The sequence below is a fragment of the Microcebus murinus genome, chromosome 28, assembly GCF_040939455.1.
Source record: "Microcebus murinus isolate Inina chromosome 28, M.murinus_Inina_mat1.0, whole genome shotgun sequence".
Classification (NCBI taxonomy): Eukaryota; Metazoa; Chordata; class Mammalia; order Primates; family Cheirogaleidae; genus Microcebus; species Microcebus murinus.
In genome coordinates, this window is record NC_134131.1 from 17,069,978 (window position 1) to 17,096,430 (window position 26,453).

At 63.0% G+C, this 26,453-nt stretch overlaps 6 non-coding genes across 6 annotated transcripts; all 6 read right to left on the reverse strand.

The window, feature by feature from the left end:
- Positions 1-3,772: 3,772 nt before the first annotated feature.
- On the reverse strand, positions 3,773-3,891 carry LOC142865330 (5S ribosomal RNA). The gene has a single exon (XR_012915633.1). It is a non-coding gene; the product is annotated as a 5S ribosomal RNA (ribosomal RNA).
- A 3,773-nt stretch (positions 3,892-7,664) lies between these two features.
- LOC142865332 (5S ribosomal RNA) lies at positions 7,665-7,783 on the reverse strand. The gene has a single exon (XR_012915635.1). It is a non-coding gene; the product is annotated as a 5S ribosomal RNA (ribosomal RNA).
- Positions 7,784-11,557: 3,774 nt separating this feature from the next.
- Positions 11,558-11,676, reverse strand: LOC142865333 (5S ribosomal RNA). Its single transcript, XR_012915636.1, has one exon. It is a non-coding gene; the product is annotated as a 5S ribosomal RNA (ribosomal RNA).
- Positions 11,677-15,460: 3,784 nt separating this feature from the next.
- On the reverse strand, positions 15,461-15,579 carry LOC142865334 (5S ribosomal RNA). The gene has a single exon (XR_012915637.1). It is a non-coding gene; the product is annotated as a 5S ribosomal RNA (ribosomal RNA).
- Positions 15,580-19,354: 3,775 nt separating this feature from the next.
- LOC142865335 (5S ribosomal RNA) lies at positions 19,355-19,473 on the reverse strand. Its single transcript, XR_012915638.1, has one exon. It is a non-coding gene; the product is annotated as a 5S ribosomal RNA (ribosomal RNA).
- A 3,780-nt stretch (positions 19,474-23,253) lies between these two features.
- LOC142865336 (5S ribosomal RNA) lies at positions 23,254-23,372 on the reverse strand. The gene has a single exon (XR_012915639.1). It is a non-coding gene; the product is annotated as a 5S ribosomal RNA (ribosomal RNA).
- Positions 23,373-26,453: the final 3,081 nt, after the last annotated feature.

The window sequence follows — 26,453 nt, forward strand, 5'->3', positions numbered from 1 at the left end:
CGGCGGAGGGCGCCCCTGCCCCGCTCAAGAAGCCGAGCCTCTCTGGGCTTCCCCGCCGCCGCCTCCCGCCCCAGGCCCCGCGCCGGGCCGGGCCGGTTGAGTTCGCCGGCCGGGTCCCGCGGGCTCCCAGGGACGGGGGTGATGGGCGGGGCGGGGCGGGGCGGGGCGGGGGGCTGTCTCTCTATACACACACACACACACTCACACTCACTCACACTCACACAAGATGCGCCTCCACGGCTGGACTCGCCAAGGTGGAGCCCTCCCAGCCCCCCTCGTCTCCTCGCCCGGCCTCCTTCACCTACCCGCTGCCCACCCCCAGCGCGTCGCTGCCTGCCGCTGACTGCGCACGCGCGGGACGCTCGCCCTTTGACCCCAGCCAGGGGCCGCCCTCCCCCACAACCCCTTTCAGCTGCGCCCCCCCCCTCGCCCTGTGGGTGGGCTGCCGCCTATTCCCCGGGGCCAGGGCTGGGGCACAGCCAGTGTATGGGGCGTCTCTCTCTGGGGATGTGTCCCATGGGTGGGGTGGGGTGGCGTGGTTTGGGGGGCGCTGAAGAAATCAGTCCCCTCCATCTCCTACCTCTGGAAAACGCCCAAGCCCGTGGAGAACTGCCGGCACCGCTTCGTGGGGGCCGGGACCCTCCTCCGTGTCCTCCTGTGGCCCAGTCCAAGGGGCCTGGGCCTGGCCGGGGCTGCATTGGACCCCGACCACCCTGGCGTGTGGACTCGCTAAAAATCGGCCATTAGATATTGGATTCCAGCTTCCTGGAGGTCATTTCACTAATGAGTGCACCGGAAAGAGTTTCCTAATCCATCTGTGAGGGTGGCAACTGAAAGAGAATTTGAAAGCTGACAGAATAGGCGAGGGAAGGCATAGGAGATTTCCACACCCAGCAAGGAAGACTTTCCCGAAATGGAAGCAAGAAACGAGCAAACAGAGACACCGGTAGCCCGCCCGGAAAAGAGTCTGCCCCTGAGAGAAAGCACCCTGACCAGGTTCACCCGTGGGTGGGTGGCGAGCTAGCGGCATTCAGAAGAGCGAGGCCCGCAGTCTGTGCGGAAGACACCTGAGCTCGGGTGTGTGTGGCGGCGCGATTCACAAGCAGCTCTAGACGTTAAACCAAGGAGAAGCCAGGGAGTTCCCAACGCCCCAGGTGTCCTCAGCCCACGACTGGCTGCTGTGGGAATGCGAAGCCCGGCTCCTTGTCTCAGAGCGGGGTTCCCAGGAGGATCAGGCTGAAGCTGGGACTTGGCCTCAAAGTGTCCCCTCGCATGGCCACCCCCTTCCCCTTCCTGCTCCTCTACTCCTGGTGCCCCTCCATCCAGGGGCCAGACCTTAAAGAGTCACCGCAAGAGAATCCTGGTCCCAAAGGAGCCTTCTGGGGGACCGGTGCTGAGAGAGGTTGTGGGCATGGCCCGCTGGGGCTCTGCCCGAACCAGGGCTGAGAGATGCCACCTCCCAGCTCTGGGTCCCTGCAGGAAGTGTTGGCAAGCACAGGGCCGGTCCTCCAAAGGCCCAGGTGCAGGGAGCCCAGGCCAAGCAGCCTGTGGAAGAAGCCACTTGCCGTGCCACCCCGGGAACAGGACTGCAGGCCCCGGCCCTTCCCACCTCCTCCTCCTCCTCCCCCCGCCCCCCCCACAGGGCACAGGGCTCAGAGACACCTCAGACTCTTGCTACCCAAAGTGCAAAGGGCATCAGTTGCTCCTCCAACCCCCCCGCCCAGCAGACCACGTTGTCCAGCCAGCCCCCGGGCCTCCCTGGGGTGCCCAGCACAAAAGTGCAGACACCCACCGGACCCTCAATCTCAGTTTTCGGATGTTTTTGCCACTCTAAGGACCCGCAGGCCAGCTGGGCCTTCGGGCAGGACAGAGAGCCCCGGAATCCGACGTGGAGAGCTGCGTGTACGTCCCCATCAGGAGGCGGTCCCCACCTCCGCGGCTCTCCCCTTGTGGGGAGCGGCAGCCCAGCCGGCAGCCCCAGGGCCTCAGGGAAGACACCAGGCTGGGCCCCCGCGGCACAGCGGGGGCACGTCCCCCGCACTCAAGCGACTTAGGGACGGCTGCTGGAGACTGCTGCGGCCACCCTGCTGCCGGGTTCCTGGAGGGCTTCCTGGAAGCAGCGTCCACACCAAGCCCTTGGAAGGCCCAGGCGACGGAGGAGCCGGTCAGGCAGGGGCCGAGGACGGTGAGAGGCCGGGCGGGCGGGAAGGACCATGTCAGGCAGGGGCAGAGGACGGTGACAGGCCGGGCGGGGAGGAGCCGGACAGGCGGGGGCCCAGGACAGTGACGGGCCTGGCCGGGGAGGAGTGCGTCAGGCAGGGGCAGAGGAGACGGGCTGGGTAAGGGTTAGGGTTACAGTTAGGGCACAATTCACAATCGCAAAGACGTGGAAGCGACCCGAGTGCCCATCCATCCAGGAGTGCATGAATAAAATGTGGCGCGTGGACACCACGGAGTGCCATTCGGCTGTGAGGAGCAGCGGTGAGAGGGCGCCTCTCGTGTTCTCCTGGCCAGAGCTGGGACCCGTTCCAGTAAGCCAGGTATCCCAAGAATGGACACACGAGCACCACGTGAGCGCGCTCACCAGCAAATTGGTACGAACGGATGGACGCCTAAGTGGACAGAGAGGAATCACCTTCATCGGGTGGGTGTCGGGCGGGTGGGGGGAGGGGAGGGGCATACACATCCATTAGGCATGGGGTGGGTGCGCACCGACTGGGGGATGGGCGCACTTGAAGCTCTGACCCGAGGGGGGAGGCTTGGAGAGGGCAAGGCACCCGACCTTAACATTGGTACCCCCACAATACGCTGGAACAACATGAGAGGTATATGAATAAGAACACAGGGGGGGCCGGGCGCGGTGGCTCACGCCTGTAATCCTAGCTCTCTGGGAGGCCGAGGCGGGCGGATTGCTCCAGGTCAGGAGTTCGAAACCAGCCTGAGCAAGAGCGAGACCCCGTCTCTACTAAAAATAGAAAGAAATTAATTGGCCAACTAATATATATAGAAAAACACAGCCGGGCGTGGTGGTGCATGCCTGTAGTCCCAACTACTCGGGAGGCTGAGGCAGCAGGATTGCTTGAGCCCGGAGATTGAGGTTGCTGTGAGCTAGGCTGACGCCATGGCACTCACTCTAGCCTGGGCAGCAAAACGAGACTCTGTCTCAAAAAAAAAAAAAAAAAAGAACACAGGGGGGAGGGGGGCACGGGCAACACATGTCACCTGAATACTTGTACTCCCATCATCTGCTTGAAGAGAGAGAGAAAAGAAAATGCAATCATAGAGGTAAGAGACACTTTTTAAAAATAATGAATCCGAAGAGAAAAGTAAAAGGAGGCCTGTGGAGCAGGTCTGGGTGTGACTCCGGATCCCCCAACATCAGGTGCCACCACCAAAGATTCCTGCGTGTAGCCCATAGAACCCCAAAAGCAACGGGACGAGTTCTGGTCACATGCTCCCTCAAAATGACATCCTGGCCTTCTTCTGGAACTCCCTCCCCTCTCAGACTCTCAAGGTTTCCTCCAGCGTGTCGGTTCCCACAGAGCAGACCTTTGGTCTGAGACCTGACAGTCCAGATGCCACGCATGCTGCCGCGTGGCGGCGGTGTCGCGGCTTGGGACAAGAGGAGGCCCCACGGTGCGGGCTGGGGCGCCAGGCACCGCGGGCGGGCGCTGAGGGTGGGGGTGACCCCCACCCCGGGCCGCCGCCACGCTCCCAGAAAGGGGACAGAACAAGAGGCAAAAAAAAAAAAAAAAAAAAAAAAAAAAGCAGCAGCCTGTGGCACCCGGTATTCCCAGGCGGTCTCCCATCCAAGTACTAACCAGGCCCGACCCTGCTTAGCTTCCGAGACCAGACGAGATCGGGGGCGTTCAGGGTGGTGTGGCCCTAGACGGCGGCGGAGGGCGCCCCTGCCCCGCTCGAGAAGCCGAGCCTCTCTGGGCTTCCCCGCCGCCGCCTCCCGCCCCAGGCCCCGCGCCGGGCCGGGCCGGTTGAGTTCGCCGGCCGGGTCCCGCGGGCTCCCAGGGACGGGGGTGATGGGCGGGGCGGGGCGGGGCGGGGGGCTGTCTCTCTCTACACACACACACACACTCACACTCACTCACACTCACACAAGATGCGCCTCCACGGCTGGACTCGCCAAGGTGGAGCCCTCCCAGCCCCCCTCGTCTCCTCGCCCGGCCTCCTTCACCTACCCGCTGCCCACCCCCAGCGCGTCGCTGCCTGCCGCTGACTGCGCACGCGCGGGACGCTCGCCCTTTGACCCCAGCCAGGGGCCGCCCTCCCCCACAACCCCTTTCAGCTGCGCCCCCCCCCTCGCCCTGTGGGTGGGCTGCCGCCTATTCCCCGGGGCCAGGGCTGGGGCACAGCCAGTGTATGGGGCGTCTCTCTCTGGGGATGTGTCCCATGGGTGGGGTGGGGTGGCGTGGTTTGGGGGGCGCTGAAGAAATCAGTCCCCTCCATCTCCTACCTCTGGAAAACGCCCAAGCCCGTGGAGAACTGCCGGCACCGCTTCGTGGGGGCCGGGACCCTCCTCCGTGTCCTCCTGTGGCCCAGTCCAAGGGGCCTGGGCCTGGCCGGGGCTGCATTGGACCCCGACCACCCTGGCGTGTGGACTCGCTAAAAATCGGCCATTAGATATTGGATTCCAGCTTCCTGGAGGTCATTTCACTAATGAGTGCACCGGAAAGAGTTTCCTAATCCATCTGTGAGGGTGGCAACTGAAAGAGAATTTGAAAGCTGACAGAATAGGCGAGGGAAGGCATAGGAGATTTCCACACCCAGCAAGGAAGACTTTCCCGAAATGGAAGCAAGAAACGAGCAAACAGAGACACCGGTAGCCCGCCCGGAAAAGAGTCTGCCCCTGAGAGAAAGCACCCTGACCAGGTTCACCCGTGGGTGGGTGGCGAGCTAGCGGCATTCAGAAGAGCGAGGCCCGCAGTCTGTGCGGAAGACACCTGAGCTCGGGTGTGTGTGGCGGCGCGATTCACAAGCAGCTCTAGACGTTAAACCAAGGAGAAGCCAGGGAGTTCCCAACGCCCCAGGTGTCCTCAGCCCACGACTGGCTGCTGTGGGAATGCGAAGCCCGGCTCCTTGTCTCAGAGCGGGGTTCCCAGGAGGATCAGGCTGAAGCTGGGACTTGGCCTCAAAGTGTCCCCTCGCATGGCCACCCCCTTCCCCTTCCTGCTCCTCTACTCCTGGTGCCCCTCCATCCAGGGGCCAGACCTTAAAGAGTCACCGCAAGAGAATCCTGGTCCCAAAGGAGCCTTCTGGGGGACCGGTGCTGAGAGAGGTTGTGGGCATGGCCCGCTGGGGCTCTGCCCGAACCAGGGCTGAGAGATGCCACCTCCCAGCTCTGGGTCCCTGCAGGAAGTGTTGGCAAGCACAGGGCCGGTCCTCCAAAGGCCCAGGTGCAGGGAGCCCAGGCCAAGCAGCCTGTGGAAGAAGCCACTTGCCGTGCCACCCCGGGAACAGGACTGCAGGCCCCGGCCCTTCCCACCTCCTCCTCCTCCTCCCCCCGCCCCCCCCACAGGGCACAGGGCTCAGAGACACCTCAGACTCTTGCTACCCAAAGTGCAAAGGGCATCAGTTGCTCCTCCAACCCCCCCGCCCAGCAGACCACGTTGTCCAGCCAGCCCCCGGGCCTCCCTGGGGTGCCCAGCACAAAAGTGCAGACACCCACCGGACCCTCAATCTCAGTTTTCGGATGTTTTTGCCACTCTAAGGACCCGCAGGCCAGCTGGGCCTTCGGGCAGGACAGAGAGCCCCGGAATCCGACGTGGAGAGCTGCGTGTACGTCCCCATCAGGAGGCGGTCCCCACCTCCGCGGCTCTCCCCTTGTGGGGAGCGGCAGCCCAGCCGGCAGCCCCAGGGCCTCAGGGAAGACACCAGGCTGGGCCCCCGCGGCACAGCGGGGGCACGTCCCCCGCACTCAAGCGACTTAGGGACGGCTGCTGGAGACTGCTGCGGCCACCCTGCTGCCGGGTTCCTGGAGGGCTTCCTGGAAGCAGCGTCCACACCAAGCCCTTGGAAGGCCCAGGCGACGGAGGAGCCGGTCAGGCAGGGGCCGAGGACGGTGAGAGGCCGGGCGGGCGGGAAGGACCATGTCAGGCAGGGGCAGAGGACGGTGACAGGCCGGGCGGGGAGGAGCCGGACAGGCGGGGGCCCAGGACAGTGACGGGCCTGGCCGGGGAGGAGTGCGTCAGGCAGGGGCAGAGGAGACGGGCTGGGTAAGGGTTAGGGTTACAGTTAGGGCACAATTCACAATCGCAAAGACGTGGAAGCGACCCGAGTGCCCATCCATCCAGGAGTGCATGAATAAAATGTGGCGCGTGGACACCACGGAGTGCCATTCGGCTGTGAGGAGCAGCGGTGAGAGGGCGCCTCTCGTGTTCTCCTGGCCAGAGCTGGGACCCGTTCCAGTAAGCCAGGTATCCCAAGAATGGACACACGAGCACCACGTGAGCGCGCTCACCAGCAAATTGGTACGAACGGATGGACGCCTAAGTGGACAGAGAGGAATCACCTTCATCGGGTGGGTGTCGGGCGGGTGGGGGGAGGGGAGGGGCATACACATCCATTAGGCATGGGGTGGGTGCGCACCGACTGGGGGATGGGCGCACTTGAAGCTCTGACCCGAGGGGGGAGGCTTGGAGAGGGCAAGGCACCCGACCTTAACATTGGTACCCCCACAATACGCTGGAACAACATGAGAGGTATATGAATAAGAACACAGGGGGGGCCGGGCGCGGTGGCTCACGCCTGTAATCCTAGCTCTCTGGGAGGCCGAGGCGGGCGGATTGCTCCAGGTCAGGAGTTCGAAACCAGCCTGAGCAAGAGCGAGACCCCGTCTCTACTAAAAATAGAAAGAAATTAATTGGCCAACTAATATATATAGAAAAACACAGCCGGGCGTGGTGGTGCATGCCTGTAGTCCCAACTACTCGGGAGGCTGAGGCAGCAGGATTGCTTGAGCCCGGAGATTGAGGTTGCTGTGAGCTAGGCTGACGCCATGGCACTCACTCTAGCCTGGGCAGCAAAACGAGACTCTGTCTCAAAAAAAAAAAAAAAAAAAAAAAGAACACAGGGGGGAGGGGGGCACGGGCAACACATGTCACCTGAATACGTGTACTCCCATCATCTGCTTGAAGAGAGAGAGAAAAGAAAATGCAATCATAGAGGTAAGAGACACTTTTTAAAAATAATGAATCCGAAGAGAAAAGTAAAAGGAGGCCTGTGGAGCAGGTCTGGGTGTGACTCCGGATCCCCCAACATCAGGTGCCACCACCAAAGATTCCTGCGTGTAGCCCATAGAACCCCAAAAGCAACGGGACGAGTTCTGGTCACATACTCCCTCAAAATGACATCCTGGCCTTCTTCTGGAACTCCCTCCCCTCTCAGACTCTCAAGGTTTCCTCCAGCGTGTCGGTTCCCACAGAGCAGACCTTTGGTCTGAGACCTGACAGTCCAGATGCCACGCATGCTGCCGCGTGGCGGCGGTGTCGCGGCTTGGGACAAGAGGAGGCCCCACGGTGCGGGCTGGGGCGCCAGGCACCGCGGGCGGGCGCTGAGGGTGGGGGTGACCCCCACCCCGGGCCGCCGCCACGCTCCCAGAAAGGGGACAGAACAAGAGGCAAAAAAAAAAAAAAAAAAAAAAAAAAAGCAGCAGCCTGTGGCACCCGGTATTCCCAGGCGGTCTCCCATCCAAGTACTAACCAGGCCCGACCCTGCTTAGCTTCCGAGACCAGACGAGATCGGGGGCGTTCAGGGTGGTGTGGCCCTAGACGGCGGCGGAGGGCGCCCCTGCCCCGCTCGAGAAGCCGAGCCTCTCTGGGCTTCCCCGCCGCCGCCTCCCGCCCCAGGCCCCGCGCCGGGCCGGGCCGGTTGAGTTCGCTGGCCGGGTCCCGCGGGCTCCCAGGGACGGGGGTGATGGGCGGGGCGGGGCGGGGGGCTGTCTCTCTACACACACACACACACTCACACTCACTCACACTCACACAAGATGCACCTCCACGGCTGGACTCGCCAAGGTGGAGCCCTCCCAGCCCCCCTCGTCTCCTCGCCCGGCCTCCTTCACCTACCCGCTGCCCACCCCCAGCGCGTCGCTGCCTGCCGCTGACTGCGCACGCGCGGGACGCTCGCCCTTTGACCCCAGCCAGGGGCCGCCCTCCCCCACAACCCCTTTCAGCTGCGCCCCCCCCCTCGCCCTGTGGGTGGGCTGCCGCCTATTCCCCGGGGCCAGGGCTGGGGCACAGCCAGTGTATGGGGCGTCTCTCTCTGGGGATGTGTCCCATGGGTGGGGTGGGGTGGCGTGGTTTGGGGGGCGCTGAAGAAATCAGTCCCCTCCATCTCCTACCTCTGGAAAACGCCCAAGCCCGTGGAGAACTGCCGGCACCGCTTCGTGGGGGCCGGGACCCTCCTCCGTGTCCTCCTGTGGCCCAGTCCAAGGGGCCTGGGCCTGGCCGGGGCTGCATTGGACCCCGACCACCCTGGCGTGTGGACTCGCTAAAAATCGGCCATTAGATATTGGATTCCAGCTTCCTGGAGGTCATTTCACTAATGAGTGCACCGGAAAGAGTTTCCTAATCCATCTGTGAGGGTGGCAACTGAAAGAGAATTTGAAAGCTGACAGAATAGGCGAGGGAAGGCATAGGAGATTTCCACACCCAGCAAGGAAGACTTTCCCGAAATGGAAGCAAGAAACGAGCAAACAGAGACACCGGTAGCCCGCCCGGAAAAGAGTCTGCCCCTGAGAGAAAGCACCCTGACCAGGTTCACCCGTGGGTGGGTGGCGAGCTAGCGGCATTCAGAAGAGCGAGGCCCGCAGTCTGTGCGGAAGACACCTGCGCTCGGGTGTGTGTGGCGGCGCGATTCACAAGCAGCTCTAGACGTTAAACCAAGGAGAAGCCAGGGAGTTCCCTACGCCCCAGGTGTCCTCAGCCCACGACTGGCTGCTGTGGGAATGCGAAGCCCGGCTCCTTGTCTCAGAGCGGGGTTCCCAGGAGGATCAGGCTGAAGCTGGGACTTGGCCTCAAAGTGTCCCCTCGCATGGCCACCCCCTTCCCCTTCCTGCTCCTCTACTCCTGGTGCCCCTCCATCCAGGGGCCAGACCTTAAAGAGTCACCGCAAGAGAATCCTGGTCCCAAAGGAGCCTTCTGGGGGACCGGTGCTGAGAGAGGTTGTGGGCATGGCCCGCTGGGGCTCTGCCCGACCCAGGGCTGAGAGATGCCACTTCCCAGCTCTGGGTCCCTGCAGGAAGTGTTGGCAAGCACAGGGCCGGTCCTCCAAAGGCCCAGGTGCAGGGAGCCCAGGCCAAGCAGCCTGTGGAAGAAGCCACTTGCCGTGCCACCCCGGGAACAGGACTGCAGGCCCCGGCCCTTCCCACCTCCTCCTCCTCCTCCTCCTCCTCCCCCCGCCCCCCCCACAGGGCACAGGGCTCAGAGACACCTCAGACTCTTGCTACCCAAAGTGCAAAGGGCATCAGTTGCTCCTCCAACCCCCCCGCCCAGCAGACCACGTTGTCCAGCCAGCCCCCGGGCCTCCCTGGGGTGCCCAGCTCAAAAGTGCAGACACCCACCGGACCCTCAATCTCAGTTTTCGGATGTTTTTGCCACTCTAAGGACCCGCAGGCCAGCTGGGCCTTCCGGCAGAACAGAGAGCCCCGGAATCCGACGTGGAGAGCTGCGTGTACGTCCCCATCAGGAGGCGGTCCCCACCTCCGCGGCTCTCCCCTTGTGGGGAGCGGCAGCCCAGCCGGCAGCCCCAGGGCCTCAGGGAAGACACCAGGCTGGGCCCCCGCGGCACAGCGGGGGCACGTCCCCCGCACTCAAGCGACTTAGGGACGGCTGCTGGAGACTGCTGCGGCCACCCTGCTGCCGGGTTCCTGGAGGGCTTCCTGGAAGCAGCGTCCACACCAAGCCCTTGGAAGGCCCAGGCGACGGAGGAGCCGGTCAGGCAGGGGCCGAGGACGGTGAGAGGCCGGGCGGGCGGGAAGGACCATGTCAGGCAGGGGCAGAGGACGGTGACAGGCCGGGCGGGGAGGAGCCGGACAGGCGGGGGCCCAGGACAGTGACGGGCCTGGCCGGGGAGGAGTGCGTCAGGCAGGGGCAGAGGAGACGGGCTGGGTAAGGGTTAGGGTTACAGTTAGGGCACAATTCACAATCGCAAAGACGTGGAAGCGACCCGAGTGCCCATCCATCCAGGAGTGCATGAATAAAATGTGGCGCGTGGACACCACGGAGTGCCATTCGGCTGTGAGGAGCAGCGGTGAGAGGGCGCCTCTCGTGTTCTCCTGGCCAGAGCTGGGACCCGTTCCAGTAAGCCAGGTATCCCAAGAATGGACACACGAGCACCACGTGAGCGCGCTCACCAGCAAATTGGTACGAACGGATGGACGCCTAAGTGGACAGAGAGGAATCACCTTCATCGGGTGGGTGTCGGGCGGGTGGGGGGAGGGGAGGGGCATACACATCCATTAGGCATGGGGTGGGTGCGCACCGACTGGGGGATGGGCACACTTGAAGCTCTGACCCGAGGGGGGAGGCTTGGAGAGGGCAAGGCACCCGACCTTAACATTGGTACCCCCACAATACGCTGGAACAACATGAGAGGTATATGAATAAGAACACAGGGGGGGCCGGGCGCGGTGGCTCACGCCTGTAATCCTAGCTCTCTGGGAGGCCGAGGCGGGCGGATTGCTCCAGGTCAGGAGTTCGAAACCAGCCTGAGCAAGAGCGAGACCCCGTCTCTACTAAAAATAGAAAGAAATTAATTGGCCAACTAATATATATAGAAAAACACAGCCGGGCGTGGTGGTGCATGCCTGTAGTCCCAACTACTCGGGAGGCTGAGGCAGCAGGATTGCTTGAGCCCGGAGATTGAGGTTGCTGTGAGCTAGGCTGACGCCATGGCACTCACTCTAGCCTGGGCAGCAAAACGAGACTCTGTCTCAAAAAAAAAAAAAAAAAAAAGAACACAGGGGGGAGGGGGGCACGGGCAACACATGTCACCTGAATACTTGTACTCCCATCATCTGCTTGAAGAGAGAGAGAAAAGAAAATGCAATCATAGAGGTAAGAGACACTTTTTAAAAATAATGAATCCGAAGAGAAAAGTAAAAGGAGGCCTGTGGAGCAGGTCTGGGTGTGACTCCGGATCCCCCAACATCAGGTGCCACCACCAAAGATTCCTGCGTGTAGCCCATAGAACCCCAAAAGCAACGGGACGAGTTCTGGTCACATACTCCCTCAAAATGACATCCTGGCCTTCTTCTGGAACTCCCTCCCCTCTCAGACTCTCAAGGTTTCCTCCAGCGTGTCGGTTCCCACAGAGCAGACCTTTGGTCTGAGACCTGACAGTCCAGATGCCACGCATGCTGCCGCGTGGCGGCGGTGTCGCGGCTTGGGACAAGAGGAGGCCCCACGGTGCGGGCTGGGGCGCCAGGCACCGCGGGCGAGCGCTGAGGGTGGGGGTGACCCCCACCCCGGGCCGCCGCCACGCTCCCAGAAAGGGGACAGAACAAGAGGCAAAAAAAAAAAAAAAAAAAAAAAAAAAAAGCAGCAGCCTGTGGCACCCGGTATTCCCAGGCGGTCTCCCATCCAAGTACTAACCAGGCCCGACCCTGCTTAGCTTCCGAGACCAGACGAGATCGGGGGCGTTCAGGGTGGTGTGGCCCTAGACGGCGGCGGAGGGCGCCCCTGCCCCGCTCGAGAAGCCGAGCCTCTCTGGGCTTCCCCGCCGCCGCCTCCCGCCCCAGGCCCCGCGCCGGGCCGGGCCGGTTGAGTTCGCCGGCCGGGTCCCGCGGGCTCCCAGGGACGGGGGTGATGGGCGGGGCGGGGCGGGGCGGGGCGGGGCGGGGGGCTGTCTCTCTCTACACACACACACACACTCACACTCACTCACACTCACACAAGATGCGCCTCCACGGCTGGACTCGCCAAGGTGGAGCCCTCCCAGCCCCCCTCGTCTCCTCGCCCGGCCTCCTTCACCTACCCGCTGCCCACCCCCAGCGCGTCGCTGCCTGCCGCTGACTGCGCACGCGCGGGACGCTCGCCCTTTGACCCCAGCCAGGGGCCGCCCTCCCCCACAACCCCTTTCAGCTGCGCCCCCCCCCTCGCCCTGTGGGTGGGCTGCCGCCTATTCCCCGGGGCCAGGGCTGGGGCACAGCCAGTGTATGGGGCGTCTCTCTCTGGGGATGTGTCCCATGGGTGGGGTGGGGTGGCGTGGTTTGGGGGGCGCTGAAGAAATCAGTCCCCTCCATCTCCTACCTCTGGAAAACGCCCAAGCCCGTGGAGAACTGCCGGCACCGCTTCGTGGGGGCCGGGACCCTCCTCCGTGTCCTCCTGTGGCCCAGTCCAAGGGGCCTGGGCCTGGCCGGGGCTGCATTGGACCCCGACCACCCTGGCGTGTGGACTCGCTAAAAATCGGCCATTAGATATTGGATTCCAGCTTCCTGGAGGTCATTTCACTAATGAGTGCACCGGAAAGAGTTTCCTAATCCATCTGTGAGGGTGGCAACTGAAAGAGAATTTGAAAGCTGACAGAATAGGCGAGGGAAGGCATAGGAGATTTCCACACCCAGCAAGGAAGACTTTCCCGAAATGGAAGCAAGAAACGAGCAAACAGAGACACCGGTAGCCCGCCCGGAAAAGAGTCTGCCCCTGAGAGAAAGCACCCTGACCAGGTTCACCCGTGGGTGGGTGGCGAGCTAGCGGCATTCAGAAGAGCGAGGCCCGCAGTCTGTGCGGAAGACACCTGAGCTCGGGTGTGTGTGGCGGCGCGATTCACAAGCAGCTCTAGACGTTAAACCAAGGAGAAGCCAGGGAGTTCCCAACGCCCCAGGTGTCCTCAGCCCACGACTGGCTGCTGTGGGAATGCGAAGCCCGGCTCCTTGTCTCAGAGCGGGGTTCCCAGGAGGATCAGGCTGAAGCTGGGACTTGGCCTCAAAGTGTCCCCTCGCATGGCCACCCCCTTCCCCTTCCTGCTCCTCTACTCCTGGTGCCCCTCCATCCAGGGGCCAGACCTTAAAGAGTCACCGCAAGAGAATCCTGGTCCCAAAGGAGCCTTCTGGGGGACCGGTGCTGAGAGAGGTTGTGGGCATGGCCCGCTGGGGCTCTGCCCGAACCAGGGCTGAGAGATGCCACCTCCCAGCTCTGGGTCCCTGCAGGAAGTGTTGGCAAGCACAGGGCCGGTCCTCCAAAGGCCCAGGTGCAGGGAGCCCAGGCCAAGCAGCCTGTGGAAGAAGCCACTTGCCGTGCCACCCCGGGAACAGGACTGCAGGCCCCGGCCCTTCCCACCTCCTCCTCCTCCTCCCCCCGCCCCCCCCACAGGGCACAGGGCTCAGAGACACCTCAGACTCTTGCTACCCAAAGTGCAAAGGGCATCAGTTGCTCCTCCAACCCCCCCGCCCAGCAGACCACGTTGTCCAGCCAGCCCCCGGGCCTCCCTGGGGTGCCCAGCACAAAAGTGCAGACACCCACCGGACCCTCAATCTCAGTTTTCGGATGTTTTTGCCACTCTAAGGACCCGCAGGCCAGCTGGGCCTTCGGGCAGGACAGAGAGCCCCGGAATCCGACGTGGAGAGCTGCGTGTACGTCCCCATCAGGAGGCGGTCCCCACCTCCGCGGCTCTCCCCTTGTGGGGAGCGGCAGCCCAGCCGGCAGCCCCAGGGCCTCAGGGAAGACACCAGGCTGGGCCCCCGCGGCACAGCGGGGGCACGTCCCCCGCACTCAAGCGACTTAGGGACGGCTGCTGGAGACTGCTGCGGCCACCCTGCTGCCGGGTTCCTGGAGGGCTTCCTGGAAGCAGCGTCCACACCAAGCCCTTGGAAGGCCCAGGCGACGGAGGAGCCGGTCAGGCAGGGGCCGAGGACGGTGAGAGGCCGGGCGGGCGGGAAGGACCATGTCAGGCAGGGGCAGAGGACGGTGACAGGCCGGGCGGGGAGGAGCCGGACAGGCGGGGGCCCAGGACAGTGACGGGCCTGGCCGGGGAGGAGTGCGTCAGGCAGGGGCAGAGGAGACGGGCTGGGTAAGGGTTAGGGTTACAGTTAGGGCACAATTCACAATCGCAAAGACGTGGAAGCGACCCGAGTGCCCATCCATCCAGGAGTGCATGAATAAAATGTGGCGCGTGGACACCACGGAGTGCCATTCGGCTGTGAGGAGCAGCGGTGAGAGGGCGCCTCTCGTGTTCTCCTGGCCAGAGCTGGGACCCATTCCAGTAAGCCAGGTATCCCAAGAATGGACACACGAGCACCACGTGAGCGCGCTCACCAGCAAATTGGTACGAACGGATGGACGCCTAAGTGGACAGAGAGGAATCACCTTCATCGGGTGGGTGTCGGGCGGGTGGGGGGAGGGGAGGGGCATACACATCCATTAGGCATGGGGTGGGTGCGCACCGACTGGGGGATGGGCGCACTTGAAGCTCTGACCCGAGGGGGGAGGCTTGGAGAGGGCAAGGCACCCGACCTTAACATTGGTACCCCCACAATACGCTGGAACAACATGAGAGGTATATGAATAAGAACACAGGGGGGGCCGGGCGCGGTGGCTCACGCCTGTAATCCTAGCTCTCTGGGAGGCCGAGGCGGGCGGATTGCTCCAGGTCAGGAGTTCGAAACCAGCCTGAGCAAGAGCGAGACCCCGTCTCTACTAAAAATAGAAAGAAATTAATTGGCCAACTAATATATATAGAAAAACACAGCCGGGCGTGGTGGTGCATGCCTGTAGTCCCAACTACTCGGGAGGCTGAGGCAGCAGGATTGCTTGAGCCCGGAGATTGAGGTTGCTGTGAGCTAGGCTGACGCCATGGCACTCACTCTAGCCTGGGCAGCAAAACGAGACTCTGTCTCAAAAAAAAAAAAAAAAAAAAAAAAGAACACAGGGGGGAGGGGGGCACGGGCAACACATGTCACCTGAATACGTGTACTCCCATCATCTGCTTGAAGAGAGAGAGAAAAGAAAATGCAATCATAGAGGTAAGAGACACTTTTTAAAAATAATGAATCCGAAGAGAAAAGTAAAAGGAGGCCTGTGGAGCAGGTCTGGGTGTGACTCCGGATCCCCCAACATCAGGTGCCACCACCAAAGATTCCTGCGTGTAGCCCATAGAACCCCAAAAGCAACGGGACGAGTTCTGGTCACATACTCCCTCAAAATGACATCCTGGCCTTCTTCTGGAACTCCCTCCCCTCTCAGACTCTCAAGGTTTCCTCCAGCGTGTCGGTTCCCACAGAGCAGACCTTTGGTCTGAGACCTGACAGTCCAGATGCCACGCATGCTGCCGCGTGGCGGCGGTGTCGCGGCTTGGGACAAGAGGAGGCCCCACGGTGCGGGCTGGGGCGCCAGGCACCGCGGGCGGGCGCTGAGGGTGGGGGTGACCCCCACCCCGGGCCGCCGCCACGCTCCCAGAAAGGGGACAGAACAAGAGGCAAAAAAAAAAAAAAAAAAAAAAAAAAAGCAGCAGCCTGTGGCACCCGGTATTCCCAGGCGGTCTCCCATCCAAGTACTAACCAGGCCCGACCCTGCTTAGCTTCCGAGACCAGACGAGATCGGGGGCGTTCAGGGTGGTGTGGCCCTAGACGGCGGCGGAGGGCGCCCCTGCCCCGCTCGAGAAGCCGAGCCTCTCTGGGCTTCCCCGCCGCCGCCTCCCGCCCCAGGCCCCGCGCCGGGCCGGGCCGGTTGAGTTCGCTGGCCGGGTCCCGCGGGCTCCCAGGGACGGGGGTGATGGGCGGGGCGGGGCGGGGGGCTGTCTCTCTACACACACACACACACTCACACTCACTCACACTCACACAAGATGCACCTCCACGGCTGGACTCGCCAAGGTGGAGCCCTCCCAGCCCCCCTCGTCTCCTCGCCCGGCCTCCTTCACCTACCCGCTGCCCACCCCCAGCGCGTCGCTGCCTGCCGCTGACTGCGCACGCGCGGGACGCTCGCCCTTTGACCCCAGCCAGGGGCCGCCCTCCCCCACAACCCCTTTCAGCTGCGCCCCCCCCCTCGCCCTGTGGGTGGGCTGCCGCCTATTCCCCGGGGCCAGGGCTGGGGCACAGCCAGTGTATGGGGCGTCTCTCTCTGGGGATGTGTCCCATGGGTGGGGTGGGGTGGCGTGGTTTGGGGGGCGCTGAAGAAATCAGTCCCCTCCATCTCCTACCTCTGGAAAACGCCCAAGCCCGTGGAGAACTGCCGGCACCGCTTCGTGGGGGCCGGGACCCTCCTCCGTGTCCTCCTGTGGCCCAGTCCAAGGGGCCTGGGCCTGGCCGGGGCTGCATTGGACCCCGACCACCCTGGCGTGTGGACTCGCTAAAAATCGGCCATTAGATATTGGATTCCAGCTTCCTGGAGGTCATTTCACTAATGAGTGCACCGGAAAGAGTTTCCTAATCCATCTGTGAGGGTGGCAACTGAAAGAGAATTTGAAAGCTGACAGAATAGGCGAGGGAAGGCATAGGAGATTTCCACACCCAGCAAGGAAGACTTTCCCGAAATGGAAGCAAGAAACGAGCAAACAGAGACACCGGTAGCCCGCCCGGAAAAGAGTCTGCCCCTGAGAGAAAGCACCCTGACCAGGTTCACCCGTGGGTGGGTGGCGAGCTAGCGGCATTCAGAAGAGCGAGGCCCGCAGTCTGTGCGGAAGACACCTGCGCTCGGGTGTGTGTGGCGGCGCGATTCACAAGCAGCTCTAGACGTTAAACCAAGGAGAAGCCAGGGAGTTCCCTACGCCCCAGGTGTCCTCAGCCCACGACTGGCTGCTGTGGGAATGCGAAGCCCGGCTCCTTGTCTCAGAGCGGGGTTCCCAGGAGGATCAGGCTGAAGCTGGGACTTGGCCTCAAAGTGTCCCCTCGCATGGCCACCCCCTTCCCCTTCCTGCTCCTCTACTCCTGGTGCCCCTCCATCCAGGGGCCAGACCTTAAAGAGTCACCGCAAGAGAATCCTGGTCCCAAAGGAGCCTTCTGGGGGACCGGTGCTGAGAGAGGTTGTGGGCATGGCCCGCTGGGGCTCTGCCCGACCCAGGGCTGAGAGATGCCACTTCCCAGCTCTGGGTCCCTGCAGGAAGTGTTGGCAAGCACAGGGCCGGTCCTCCAAAGGCCCAGGTGCAGGGAGCCCAGGCCAAGCAGCCTGTGGAAGAAGCCACTTGCCGTGCCACCCCGGGAACAGGACTGCAGGCCCCGGCCCTTCCCACCTCCTCCTCCTCCTCCTCCTCCTCCCCCCGCCCCCCCCCACAGGGCACAGGGCTCAGAGACACCTCAGACTCTTGCTACCCAAAGTGCAAAGGGCATCAGTTGCTCCTCCAACCCCCCCGCCCAGCAGACCACGTTGTCCAGCCAGCCCCCGGGCCTCCCTGGGGTGCCCAGCTCAAAAGTGCAGACACCCACCGGACCCTCAATCTCAGTTTTCGGATGTTTTTGCCACTCTAAGGACCCGCAGGCCAGCTGGGCCTTCCGGCAGGACAGAGAGCCCCGGAATCCGACGTGGAGAGCTGCGTGTACGTCCCCATCAGGAGGCGGTCCCCACCTCCGCGGCTCTCCCCTTGTGGGGAGCGGCAGCCCAGCCGGCAGCCCCAGGGCCTCAGGGAAGACACCAGGCTGGGCCCCCGCGGCACAGCGGGGGCACGTCCCCCGCACTCAAGCGACTTAGGGACGGCTGCTGGAGACTGCTGCGGCCACCCTGCTGCCGGGTTCCTGGAGGGCTTCCTGGAAGCAGCGTCCACACCAAGCCCTTGGAAGGCCCAGGCGACGGAGGAGCCGGTCAGGCAGGGGCCGAGGACGGTGAGAGGCCGGGCGGGCGGGAAGGACCATGTCAGGCAGGGGCAGAGGACGGTGACAGGCCGGGCGGGGAGGAGCCGGACAGGCGGGGGCCCAGGACAGTGACGGGCCTGGCCGGGGAGGAGTGCGTCAGGCAGGGGCAGAGGAGACGGGCTGGGTAAGGGTTAGGGTTACAGTTAGGGCACAATTCACAATCGCAAAGACGTGGAAGCGACCCGAGTGCCCATCCATCCAGGAGTGCATGAATAAAATGTGGCGCGTGGACACCACGGAGTGCCATTCGGCTGTGAGGAGCAGCGGTGAGAGGGCGCCTCTCGTGTTCTCCTGGCCAGAGCTGGGACCCGTTCCAGTAAGCCAGGTATCCCAAGAATGGACACACGAGCACCACGTGAGCGCGCTCACCAGCAAATTGGTACGAACGGATGGACGCCTAAGTGGACAGAGAGGAATCACCTTCATCGGGTGGGTGTCGGGCGGGTGGGGGGAGGGGAGGGGCATACACATCCATTAGGCATGGGGTGGGTGCGCACCGACTGGGGGATGGGCACACTTGAAGCTCTGACCCGAGGGGGGAGGCTTGGAGAGGGCAAGGCACCCGACCTTAACATTGGTACCCCCACAATACGCTGGAACAACATGAGAGGTATATGAATAAGAACACAGGGGGGGCCGGGCGCGGTGGCTCACGCCTGTAATCCTAGCTCTCTGGGAGGCCGAGGCGGGCGGATTGCTCCAGGTCAGGAGTTCGAAACCAGCCTGAGCAAGAGCGAGACCCCGTCTCTACTAAAAATAGAAAGAAATTAATTGGCCAACTAATATATATAGAAAAACACAGCCGGGCGTGGTGGTGCATGCCTGTAGTCCCAACTACTCGGGAGGCTGAGGCAGCAGGATTGCTTGAGCCCGGAGATTGAGGTTGCTGTGAGCTAGGCTGACGCCATGGCACTCACTCTAGCCTGGGCAGCAAAACGAGACTCTGTCTCAAAAAAAAAAAAAAAAAAAAGAACACAGGGGGGAGGGGGGCACGGGCAACACATGTCACCTGAATACTTGTACTCCCATCATCTGCTTGAAGAGAGAGAGAAAAGAAAATGCAATCATAGAGGTAAGAGACACTTTTTAAAAATAATGAATCCGAAGAGAAAAGTAAAAGGAGGCCTGTGGAGCAGGTCTGGGTGTGACTCCGGATCCCCCAACATCAGGTGCCACCACCAAAGATTCCTGCGTGTAGCCCATAGAACCCCAAAAGCAACGGGACGAGTTCTGGTCACATACTCCCTCAAAATGACATCCTGGCCTTCTTCTGGAACTCCCTCCCCTCTCAGACTCTCAAGGTTTCCTCCAGCGTGTCGGTTCCCACAGAGCAGACCTTTGGTCTGAGACCTGACAGTCCAGATGCCACGCATGCTGCCGCGTGGCGGCGGTGTCGCGGCTTGGGACAAGAGGAGGCCCCACGGTGCGGGCTGGGGCGCCAGGCACCGCGGGCGAGCGCTGAGGGTGGGGGTGACCCCCACCCCGGGCCGCCGCCACGCTCCCAGAAAGGGGACAGAACAAGAGGCAAAAAAAAAAAAAAAAAAAAAAAAAAAAAGCAGCAGCCTGTGGCACCCGGTATTCCCAGGCGGTCTCCCATCCAAGTACTAACCAGGCCCGACCCTGCTTAGCTTCCGAGACCAGACGAGATCGGGGGCGTTCAGGGTGGTGTGGCCCTAGACGGCGGCGGAGGGCGCCCCTGCCCCGCTCGAGAAGCCGAGCCTCTCTGGGCTTCCCCGCCGCCGCCTCCCGCCCCAGGCCCCGCGCCGGGCCGGGCCGGTTGAGTTCGCCGGCCGGGTCCCGCGGGCTCCCAGGGACGGGGGTGATGGGCGGGGCGGGGCGGGGCGGGGCGGGGCGGGGGGCTGTCTCTCTCTACACACACACACACACTCACACTCACTCACACTCACACAAGATGCGCCTCCACGGCTGGACTCGCCAAGGTGGAGCCCTCCCAGCCCCCCTCGTCTCCTCGCCCGGCCTCCTTCACCTACCCGCTGCCCACCCCCAGCGCGTCGCTGCCTGCCGCTGACTGCGCACGCGCGGGACGCTCGCCCTTTGACCCCAGCCAGGGGCCGCCCTCCCCCACAACCCCTTTCAGCTGCGCCCCCCCCCTCGCCCTGTGGGTGGGCTGCCGCCTATTCCCCGGGGCCAGGGCTGGGGCACAGCCAGTGTATGGGGCGTCTCTCTCTGGGGATGTGTCCCATGGGTGGGGTGGGGTGGCGTGGTTTGGGGGGCGCTGAAGAAATCAGTCCCCTCCATCTCCTACCTCTGGAAAACGCCCAAGCCCGTGGAGAACTGCCGGCACCGCTTCGTGGGGGCCGGGACCCTCCTCCGTGTCCTCCTGTGGCCCAGTCCAAGGGGCCTGGGCCTGGCCGGGGCTGCATTGGACCCCGACCACCCTGGCGTGTGGACTCGCTAAAAATCGGCCATTAGATATTGGATTCCAGCTTCCTGGAGGTCATTTCACTAATGAGTGCACCGGAAAGAGTTTCCTAATCCATCTGTGAGGGTGGCAACTGAAAGAGAATTTGAAAGCTGACAGAATAGGCGAGGGAAGGCATAGGAGATTTCCACACCCAGCAAGGAAGACTTTCCCGAAATGGAAGCAAGAAACGAGCAAACAGAGACACCGGTAGCCCGCCCGGAAAAGAGTCTGCCCCTGAGAGAAAGCACCCTGACCAGGTTCACCCGTGGGTGGGTGGCGAGCTAGCGGCATTCAGAAGAGCGAGGCCCGCAGTCTGTGCGGAAGACACCTGAGCTCGGGTGTGTGTGGCGGCGCGATTCACAAGCAGCTCTAGACGTTAAACCAAGGAGAAGCCAGGGAGTTCCCAACGCCCCAGGTGTCCTCAGCCCACGACTGGCTGCTGTGGGAATGCGAAGCCCGGCTCCTTGTCTCAGAGCGGGGTTCCCAGGAGGATCAGGCTGAAGCTGGGACTTGGCCTCAAAGTGTCCCCTCGCATGGCCACCCCCTTCCCCTTCCTGCTCCTCTACTCCTGGTGCCCCTCCATCCAGGGGCCAGACCTTAAAGAGTCACCGCAAGAGAATCCTGGTCCCAAAGGAGCCTTCTGGGGGACCGGTGCTGAGAGAGGTTGTGGGCATGGCCCGCTGGGGCTCTGCCCGAACCAGGGCTGAGAGATGCCACCTCCCAGCTCTGGGTCCCTGCAGGAAGTGTTGGCAAGCACAGGGCCGGTCCTCCAAAGGCCCAGGTGCAGGGAGCCCAGGCCAAGCAGCCTGTGGAAGAAGCCACTTGCCGTGCCACCCCGGGAACAGGACTGCAGGCCCCGGCCCTTCCCACCTCCTCCTCCTCCTCCCCCCGCCCCCCCCACAGGGCACAGGGCTCAGAGACACCTCAGACTCTTGCTACCCAAAGTGCAAAGGGCATCAGTTGCTCCTCCAACCCCCCCGCCCAGCAGACCACGTTGTCCAGCCAGCCCCCGGGCCTCCCTGGGGTGCCCAGCACAAAAGTGCAGACACCCACCGGACCCTCAATCTCAGTTTTCGGATGTTTTTGCCACTCTAAGGACCCGCAGGCCAGCTGGGCCTTCGGGCAGGACAGAGAGCCCCGGAATCCGACGTGGAGAGCTGCGTGTACGTCCCCATCAGGAGGCGGTCCCCACCTCCGCGGCTCTCCCCTTGTGGGGAGCGGCAGCCCAGCCGGCAGCCCCAGGGCCTCAGGGAAGACACCAGGCTGGGCCCCCGCGGCACAGCGGGGGCACGTCCCCCGCACTCAAGCGACTTAGGGACGGCTGCTGGAGACTGCTGCGGCCACCCTGCTGCCGGGTTCCTGGAGGGCTTCCTGGAAGCAGCGTCCACACCAAGCCCTTGGAAGGCCCAGGCGACGGAGGAGCCGGTCAGGCAGGGGCCGAGGACGGTGAGAGGCCGGGCGGGCGGGAAGGACCATGTCAGGCAGGGGCAGAGGACGGTGACAGGCCGGGCGGGGAGGAGCCGGACAGGCGGGGGCCCAGGACAGTGACGGGCCTGGCCGGGGAGGAGTGCGTCAGGCAGGGGCAGAGGAGACGGGCTGGGTAAGGGTTAGGGTTACAGTTAGGGCACAATTCACAATCGCAAAGACGTGGAAGCGACCCGAGTGCCCATCCATCCAGGAGTGCATGAATAAAATGTGGCGCGTGGACACCACGGAGTGCCATTCGGCTGTGAGGAGCAGCGGTGAGAGGGCGCCTCTCGTGTTCTCCTGGCCAGAGCTGATACCCGTTCCAGTAAGCCAGGTATCCCAAGAATGGACACACGAGCACCACGTGAGCGCGCTCACCAGCAAATTGGTACGAACGGATGGACGCCTAAGTGGACAGAGAGGAATCACCTTCATCGGGTGGGTGTCGGGCGGGTGGGGGGAGGGGAGGGGCATACACATCCATTAGGCATGGGGTGGGTGCGCACCGACTGGGGGATGGGCGCACTTGAAGCTCTGACCCGAGGGGGGAGGCTTGGAGAGGGCAAGGCACCCGACCTTAACATTGGTACCCCCACAATACGCTGGAACAACCTGAGAGGTATAAGAATAAGAACACAGGGGGGGCCGGGCGCGGTGGCTCACGCCTGTAATCCTAGCTCTCTGGGAGGCCGAGGCGGGCGGATTGCTCCAGGTCAGGAGTTCGAAACCAGCCTGAGCAAGAGCGAGACCCCGTCTCTACTAAAAATAGAAAGAAATTAATTGGCCAACTAATATATATAGAAAAACACAGCCGGGCGTGGTGGTGCATGCCTGTAGTCCCAACTACTCGGGAGGCTGAGGCAGCAGGATTGCTTGAGCCCGGAGATTGAGGTTGCTGTGAGCTAGGCTGACGCCATGGCACTCACTCTAGCCTGGGCAGCAAAACGAGACTCTGTCTCAAAAAAAAAAAAAAAAAAAGAACACAGGGGGGAGGGGGGCACGGGCAACACATGTCACCTGAATACTTGTACTCCCATCATCTGCTTGAAGAGAGAGAGAAAAGAAAATGCAATCATAGAGGTAAGAGACACTTTTTAAAAATAATGAATCCGAAGAGAAAAGTAAAAGGAGGCCTGTGGAGCAGGTCTGGGTGTGACTCCGGATCCCCCAACATCAGGTGCCACCACCAAAGATTCCTGCGTGTAGCCCATAGAACCCCAAAAGCAACGGGACGAGTTCTGGTCACATACTCCCTCAAAATGACATCCTGGCCTTCTTCTGGAACTCCCTCCCCTCTCAGACTCTCAAGGTTTCCTCCAGCGTGTCGGTTCCCACAGAGCAGACCTTTGGTCTGAGACCTGACAGTCCAGATGCCACGCATGCTGCCGCGTGGCGGCGGTGTCGCGGCTTGGGACAAGAGGAGGCCCCACGGTGCGGGCTGGGGCGCCAGGCACCGCGGGCGGGCGCTGAGGGTGGGGGTGACCCCCACCCCGGGCCGCCGCCACGCTCCCAGAAAGGGGACAGAACAAGAGGCAAAAAAAAAAAAAAAAAAAAAAAAAAAAGCAGCAGCCTGTGGCACCCGGTATTCCCAGGCGGTCTCCCATCCAAGTACTAACCAGGCCCGACCCTGCTTAGCTTCCGAGACCAGACGAGATCGGGGGCGTTCAGGGTGGTGTGGCCCTAGACGGCGGTGGAGGGCGCCCCTGCCCCGCTCGAGAAGCCGAGCCTCTCTGGGCTTCCCCGCCGCCGCCGCCTCCCGCCCCAGGCCCCGCGCCGGGCCGGGCCGGTTGAGTTCGCCGGCCGGGTCCCGCGGGCTCCCAGGGACGGGGGTGATGGGCGGGGCGGGGCGGGGCGGGGCGGGGGGCTGTCTCTCTATACACACACACACACACTCACACTCACTCACACTCACACAAGATGCGCCTCCACGGCTGGACTCGCCAAGGTGGAGCCCTCCCAGCCCCCCTCGTCTCCTCGCCCGGCCTCCTTCACCTACCCGCTGCCCACCCCCAGCGCGTCGCTGCCTGCCGCTGACTGCGCACGCGCGGGACGCTCGCCCTTTGACCCCAGCCAGGGGCCGCCCTCCCCCACAACCCCTTTCAGCTGCGCCCCCCCCTCGCCCTGTGGGTGGGCTGCCGCCTATTCCCCGGGGCCAGGGCTGGGGCACAGCCAGTGTATGGGGCGTCTCTCTCTGGGGATGTGTCCCATGGGTGGGGTGGGGTGGCGTGGTTTGGGGGGCGCTGAAGAAATCAGTCCCCTCCATCTCCTACCTCTGGAAAACGCCCAAGCCCGTGGAGAACTGCCGGCACCGCTTCGTGGGGGCCGGGACCCTCCTCCGTGTCCTCCTGTGGCCCAGTCCAAGGGGCCTGGGCCTGGCCGGGGCTGCATTGGACCCCGACCACCCTGGCGTGTGGACTCGCTAAAAATCGGCCATTAGATATTGGATTCCAGCTTCCTGGAGGTCATTTCACTAATGAGTGCACCGGAAAGAGTTTCCTAATCCATCTGTGAGGGTGGCAACTGAAAGAGAATTTGAAAGCTGACAGAATAGGCGAGGGAAGGCATAGGAGATTTCCACACCCAGCAAGGAAGACTTTCCCGAAATGGAAGCAAGAAACGAGCAAACAGAGACACCGGTAGCCCGCCCGGAAAAGAGTCTGCCCCTGAGAGAAAGCACCCTGACCAGGTTCACCTGTGGGTGGGTGGCGAGCTAGCGGCATTCAGAAGAGCGAGGCCCGCAGTCTGTGCGGAAGACACCTGAGCTCGGGTGTGTGTGGCGGCGCGATTCACAAGCAGCTCTAGACGTTAAACCAAGGAGAAGCCAGGGAGTTCCCAACGCCCCAGGTGTCCTCAGCCCACGACTGGCTGCTGTGGGAATGCGAAGCCCGGCTCCTTGTCTCAGAGCGGGGTTCCCAGGAGGATCAGGCTGAAGCTGGGACTTGGCCTCAAAGTGTCCCCTCGCATGGCCACCCCCTTCCCCTTCCTGCTCCTCTACTCCTGGTGCCCCTCCATCCAGGGGCCAGACCTTAAAGAGTCACCGCAAGAGAATCCTGGTCCCAAAGGAGCCTTCTGGGGGACCGGTGCTGAGAGAGGTTGTGGGCATGGCCCGCTGGGGCTCTGCCCGAACCAGGGCTGAGAGATGCCACCTCCCAGCTCTGGGTCCCTGCAGGAAGTGTTGGCAAGCACAGGGCCGGTCCTCCAAAGGCCCAGGTGCAGGGAGCCCAGGCCAAGCAGCCTGTGGAAGAAGCCACTTGCCGTGCCACCCCGGGAACAGGACTGCAGGCCCCGGCCCTTCCCACCTCCTCCTCCTCCTCCCCCCGCCCCCCCCACATGGCACAGGGCTCAGAGACACCTCAGACTCTTGCTACCCAAAGTGCAAAGGGCATCAGTTGCTCCTCCAACCCCCCCGCCCAGCAGACCACGTTGTCCAGCCAGCCCCCGGGCCTCCCTGGGGTGCCCAGCACAAAAGTGCAGACACCCACCGGACCCTCAATCTCAGTTTTCGGATGTTTTTGCCACTCTAAGGACCCGCAGGCCAGCTGGGCCTTCGGGCAGGACAGAGAGCCCCGGAATCCGACGTGGAGAGCTGCGTGTACGTCCCCATCAGGAGGCGGTCCCCACCTCCGCGGCTCTCCCCTTGTGGGGAGCGGCAGCCCAGCCGGCAGCCCCAGGGCCTCAGGGAAGACACCAGGCTGGGCCCCCGCGGCACAGCGGGGGCACGTCCCCCGCACTCAAGCGACTTAGGGACGGCTGCTGGAGACTGCTGCGGCCACCCTGCTGCCGGGTTCCTGGAGGGCTTCCTGGAAGCAGCGTCCACACCAAGCCCTTGGAAGGCCCAGGCGACGGAGGAGCCGGTCAGGCAGGGGCCGAGGACGGTGAGAGGCCGGGCGGGCGGGAAGGACCATGTCAGGCAGGGGCAGAGGACGGTGACAGGCCGGGCGGGGAGGAGCCGGACAGGCGGGGGCCCAGGACAGTGACGGGCCTGGCCGGGGAGGAGTGCGTCAGGCAGGGGCAGAGGAGACGGGCTGGGTAAGGGTTAGGGTTACAGTTAGGGCACAATTCACAATCGCAAAGACGTGGAAGCGACCCGAGTGCCCATCCATCCAGGAGTGCATGAATAAAATGTGGCGCGTGGACACCACGGAGTGCCATTCGGCTGTGAGGAGCAGCGGTGAGAGGGCGCCTCTCGTGTTCTCCTGGCCAGAGCTGGGACCCGTTCCAGTAAGCCAGGTATCCCAAGAATGGACACACGAGCACCACGTGAGCGCGCTCACCAGCAAACTGGTACGAACGGATGGACGCCTAAGTGGACAGAGAGGAATCACCTTCATCGGGTGGGTGTCGGGCGGGTGGGGGGAGGGGAGGGGCATACACATCCATTAGGCATGGGGTGGGTGCGCACCGACTGGGGGATGGGCGCACTTGAAGCTCTGACCCGAGGGGGGAGGCTTGGAGAGGGCAAGGCACCCGACCTTAACATTGGTACCCCCACAATACGCTGGAACAACATGAGAGGTATATGAATAAGAACACAGGGGGGGCCGGGCGCGGTGGCTCACGCCTGTAATCCTAGCTCTCTGGGAGGCCGAGGCGGGCGGATTGCTCCAGGTCAGGAGTTCGAAACCAGCCTGAGCAAGAGCGAGACCCCGTCTCTACTAAAAATAGAAAGAAATTAATTGGCCAACTAATATATATAGAAAAACACAGCCGGGCGTGGTGGTGCATGCCTGTAGTCCCAACTACTCGGGAGGCTGAGGCAGCAGGATT